This window comes from Nuphar pumila, chromosome 15 (assembly GCF_984573655.1).
Source record: "Nuphar pumila chromosome 15, dmNupPumi1.hap1.1, whole genome shotgun sequence".
Taxonomy (NCBI): Eukaryota; Viridiplantae; Streptophyta; class Magnoliopsida; order Nymphaeales; family Nymphaeaceae; genus Nuphar; species Nuphar pumila.
This window is the reverse complement of record NC_143263.1, coordinates 69515454-69521322: the sequence shown is the minus strand read 5'-3', so window position 1 is coordinate 69521322 and position 5869 is coordinate 69515454. Positions and strand designations below refer to the sequence as shown.

The 5869-nt window shown below is 42.5% G+C and overlaps 1 pseudogene; it reads left to right on the top strand.

The window, feature by feature from the left end:
* Positions 1-1899: 1899 nt before the first annotated feature.
* LOC149815544 (cationic amino acid transporter 5 pseudogene) lies at positions 1900-3995 on the top strand (annotated as a pseudogene).
* Positions 3996-5869: the final 1874 nt, after the last annotated feature.

Sequence of the window (5869 nt, the reverse complement as noted above, 5' to 3'; positions counted from 1 at the left end):
GGGGGTCCAGGGAGAGCCGCCCTTGGCGGGGGCTCGGGGGGCAGCGCCCTCCAGACCAAATTTTTTTGGGGCCTTCCAATAGCGATTTGTAGTGTTATCGGGCTTTCCTACAGCAATTTGTAGTATTTTCGGGTCTCCAACGAGCCCCACAACGATTTATAGTGTTATCCGACTTTTCAACAGCGTTTTGTAGTGTCTTCCGCAAATCGTTATAGCGATTTATAGTGTTTTGTGGATCTCACTATAGCGATTTGTAGTGTCTTCTGCAAATCGCTATAGCGATTTATAGTGTTTTTGAATCTCACTATAGCGATTTGTAGTGTCTTCCGCAAATCGCTATAGCGATTTATAGTGTTATTCAGTAAGCAAATCGCTGTAAATCGCTACCCAAATTAGGACCAACTTGTCAAGGCCATATCTCCCTAACCGAAGGTCATATTCCAAATCCGTAAAAAATAGTGTCTTCGTTATTGAGTCTAGTTTATTCCTGTAAATTTTAAGCAATTTCTATTGTCATTTTATTCCCTATTTTAACTAAAAACCAGACCCTTATTATTTTGTGTTATTTGAGTTGCACAACACCATTCTCGTTTGACATCCACATCTTGATTCTAGCATGCTCTATGTTGGATTTTCCATTGATTTCTTCCAACCTTGCTTGGAACAAACATATGCCTTTCTCACCATGATACCCTGTGTATTTTTTGACCACGACACCCGGGACCCGTGCCGGAGGGGAGCCCCCGGACCCCCCTTCTGTAAGGGCAAAAACTCTAAATCAGGCTCCACAACGAATCAAGTTGAACGATGCTACTCGCGCTGGGAGGAGCCCACAAACCCTTCTCCTGTAAGGGCAAAAACTCTGAATCAGGCTCCACAACGAATCAAGTTGAACGATGTTATCCACGTTAGGAGGAGCCCCCAAACTCTCTTCCTATAAGGGTAAAAACTCTGAATCAGACTCCACAACTCATCAAGTTGAATGATGCTACCCACGCTGGGAGGAGCCCTCAGACCCCCCTTCTGTAAGGGTAAAAACTCTGAATCAGACTCCACAACTCTTAAAGTTGAATGATGCTACCCACGCTGGGAGGTGCCCTCAGACCCCCCTTTTTTGTAAGGGTAAAAACTTTGAATCAGACTCCACAATTCTTCAAGTTGAATTATGCTACCCACGTTGGGAGGAGCCCCCAGACCCCTCTCCTGTAAGGGTAAAAACTCTGAATTAGGATCTACAACTCATTTAGTTGAGTGATGCTACTCACGCTGGGATGAGCCCCCAAACCCTCCTCCTGTAAGGATAAAAACTCTGAATCAGGCTCCACAACAGTCAATGTGCAGGTCAACCGGTGCTTGATGGAGCAATGTAAGATCTTCTGTTGGATGTGCATAAAAGCAGAAATAGAAAGGAGAGAGAGAGTGAGAGGGTTGATGTTCATGGCCTCCTCCAGGGGAGATTTCTTTCTTAGATAATCCTGCAGTGCAGAGACTGAGTCTTAAATAATCATCTTCGGGGCACTTAAGTCTTTACAACCACTCCTTTTCAAGAATTGTCATTTTTTTTTGCATCAATGGAGGAGAGGGTACTTAAGTCTTTGCAATCGCATCAAACTCCAACGCTAATTAATGCTGACAAACATGGGGATACGAAACACACATACTTACATACGTGGTGCTCTTTGGGACCCCGAACATGAGATGTAGCTAACTGCGCTGTTGGGGGGGACATATAACATGCTTAGGTAAAAGGAATATTGGTACCATTTACAATCACCACCAAATTTTACCACACCAGCATATGAGAAAGTTATATGTTAAAACCCCATCCCCATCCCCATCCCCACCCCTAAGTATAGGCCCAAATAAATCTTCACCAAGAGTTGTGAACGATGATGCATTCCCAAAAGGCTAAAATCTGCATATATTAATATTTCTATATTTCTCTTCCACAGCACATCCCAACAGCCCAAAAGTTTTGGATTCAGAGTTCTTTTCGAGTTCCAGAAATCTCCTTTTTCATAATTCAGTAGGAGATCATATACCCACAGGCCAGATTTTGCAAAAATTGGTTGGTAAAACAGAAGAGTGAAAGAAATGGGGATTACTGGTGATGGTGTTGCAGACCCTAGGAGCTACTGGAGATGGAGCAAGGATGATTTCATACCAGAGGAATCTTTCCAGAGCTGGAGCAGCTATGGAGCTGCACTCTCACAGACGTGCCACAGGTTCAAGGACCGGTTTCTCTCTAGATCGGATGAACTTGCAGAAGTGTCAGAAGTCCGGATGCGCAGCGAAAATGATATGAGAAAGTGCCTGAATTGGTGGGATCTCACTTGGTTCGGCTTCGGTTCGGTCATCGGTGCCGGGATCTTCGTCCTGACCGGCCAGGAAGCTCATGACCATGCCGGTCCAGCGATCGTCTTATCGTATGTTGTTTCAGGCCTAGCTGCCATGCTGGCTGTTTTCTGTTATACTGAATTTGCTATCGAAATTCCGGTAGCAGGTGGCTCTTTTGCTTACTTGCGCGTCGAGCTTGGAGATTTTGTGGCCTTCATTGCTGCTGCCAACCTTCTGCTGGAGAGTATAATTGGTGGTGCTGCTGTTGCTCGAGCCTGGACTTCGTACTTTGCCACGCTGCTGAATCGCCAGCCGAATTCATTGCGGATTCACGTCGAGAGCTTCGCAAAAGACTACAGTTTCTTAGACCCAGTTGCAATTGCAGTTCTCTGGATTGCAGCAACAATCGCCATCATTAGTACCCGGAAAGCATCTTTGATCAATTGGTTTCTTACTCTCATAAACACACTGGCTCTTATTCTTGTGATGGTAATGAGTTTTTGGCATGGTAGCGTCTCAAACCTGCATCCTTTCTTCCCATTTGGTGCCTCGGGAGTTTTCCGAGCAGCAGCAATAGTTTTTTTCGCATATGGTGGATTCGATAGGATCGCCACAATGGCTGAAGAGACCAAGAATCCAGCAAGAGACATACCAATGGGCCTACTTGGGTCTATGTCCCTTATCATTGTGATATATTGCCTATTGGCTCTGTCTCTGGTCATGATGCAGAGGTACACACAGATTGATCCTAATGCTGCATACTCTCTAGCTTTTGAGAAGGCTGGGCTGCACTGGGTGAAAGTGTTGGTTGCACTGGGTGCACTCAAGGGGATGTCAACAGTACTACTGCTTGGCGCACTCGGGCATGCCCGTTACGTTACTCATATAGCAAGAGCTCATATGCTTCCTCCTCTGTTTGCTCTGGTTCATCCCAAGACAAGGACCCCTATCTATGCAACCATACTAGTAACAACCCTTAAAAGTGTCTTTGCTTTCTTCTCTAGCTTACATGTTTTAGCTAACCTTCTCTCTATTAGCACTTTGTTCATCTTCATGCTGATGTCTATAGCCCTGCTTGTAAGGAGATACTATCTCAGAGGAAGCACACCAAGAACCAATCTGGCGAAGTTGTCCTGCTTCTTGCTTGTTATCATCGGTTCTTCGATTGGGACTTCGGCATACTGGGGCTTTACGCCAAAAGGGTGGATTGGTTACACCATAACCATTCCATTTTGGTACCTTGGCACGTTGGGGATTTCGATTTTTCTGCCTCAGCAGAGGGTTCCAAAGGTATGGGGTGTTCCCCTAGTTCCATGGCTGCCATCTCTGTCAATTGCAATGAATATTTTCCTCATGGGGTCTCTGGATTACCTCACATTCATAAGGTTTGGGATTTGCACTCTGGTAATGCTGGTTTATTATATATTCTTTGGTCTCCATGCTACATATGACACAGCCCACCAGAAAAGGAAACTAGTTGATGCAACCTACATGCATGGCAGTGGGGAGTCTGCTTTACCTTGATGGTTTTGAAACTTGATACCTCTAAGATCCATTGTGTGGCTTGATAAATTTGTGATCCTCTATTTACTGAAACAGATTGGAAAACATATAGTTGGTCTGTGAATGATGCTAACCGAATGATCTTCTTCATTCCTTGTTGATTAAAATTACCAACTGACTGAGTTGTTAAATATGTAGTGCTATGCAAGGCACTGATGAAAAGGAAAGTTTCTATTCCTATGATAGATCTTCATTTATCTAGGAAAAACCAGAGGTGATGGGGATGCTATCTTGATTAGATCCCTCAGGCATCTTTTACTTGGTAATCTTGATTAGGTCCCTCAGACTTCAACTCTACAGCTCCATTATGTGAAGTTGGAAGCAGGTCTGAAAAGCCTGAATTTCAATCGCTCCCATGATAGACCACCTCAAAGTTTTGTCTTTCCTTTTCCCTGGATATATTCAATCTGTGTATCATTAACATAATGATGTTCTTAGGAAAAGTTTTGATTTTTTTTCTTTTCCCTAGTTATAGTCAACCTGCTATCAGTAAACATAATGATGTTCTCAGGGAAAGTTTCCTCATCTCACCATAATCCTACAGTCCTACTGCTGCAGTGCTTTCATTATTTCTAAGTGGTGCTAAGCAGCCAATGCACAAAGAACTGTTGACTTTCAAGTGCTTTTGCTGTGTCTCCATGGATCCTCTACTTGGTCATTTACAATTTGGAAAGCATCTAGTAGGAAAATTCCATCCAGCGTTGTCAGAATCAGTTTCTTAACCGAATAGTTTTCCAAATATATTCAGAAAATCAGTTTAAAACTTTAAATGAGATTAAATTGAAACGTTATGAATCAGTCTATTTAAATCATAGGTGTCCCGCTGTCCCATGGGGGCTGCTGCTACTTTATCACAGTTGGGGCATGTAAAGCTGGGTGGTTGTGTCCTCAAACTGGAGTTTTACCTCGCAGGGATGTGGGCGCATTAAGTGACCCAGTTCTTAGTGAGGGTTTTCCTTCATCATAAAAAAAACTGAGTTTTGAAAAAAATACTTAAAAAATAGAAAAAAATATCTAAAACAAAGGAAAATACAGAATGAAGTAAATGATGTCTTTTAAGGTCCAATCAAATTCTAAAATGCACAACTAATGCCTAAACAATGTAATAGCAAACAAATATCATACTTATCACAAAAATATAAAAAATAAAAAAACGATCAGGCCAATTTGCAATTAAATCGGCAACGAACCGGATCATGATTATGATAAAATTGATCCCAAACATTGATCCCATCATTGGTATCATATAATAGATCCTATATCTTGCACGCAATGGCTTCTATTAATATCCATTTGATGCTAAACTAATATTGAGGTGGCTCTAGGTCACCAGTCTAAAAGTGACAAAGCACATCCATCCAAACTCCTAAAGTGATCAACACATCCCACTCAATGACTTCAACTGAGGTTGGTGATTGAGAGGGTTCAATCTTGCCAAGTAGGAAAGCTTGGGCTGCCACAACTTTTCAAGAAAGGCTAGATGAGAATCACCTTTCTGAAAAACTTTTGAGATCCATTCAGATATTGAACTAAGAAAGGCCGAAAAGTAGTGCAGAGATTCTCTGCAAGGCTGCAGGTGGGTGTGACTTTTCTCTCTCAATAATTCAGCAAGTCATTGACTTCACGTGGGTGATGCCAGACTGAGACTCACTTGTCATTGTGTGGCAATTTTGTCATTCCCCTAGTCCAAACAAGCACTTAATAACTTAATTGATATATGGTTGTGGGATTGGTATAATACTAAAAGTGTAATATATAATATTTTTTAAACTTTTGAAATTCTGAAACTCATGATTCCACAGCTAAGGCCGGCATATGGGAGGGTCTCATTAAGGTTCATAAAATGAGGGAGCATGGCTACTCACACTCTCACTTATTAGGGTGGGACCAAAGCGTGCAAACCTCAGGATGAATGTGGTTTTGCATTCGTCGGGTGGAAAAAATGAATCTGACGTGCTTATCCAAACTA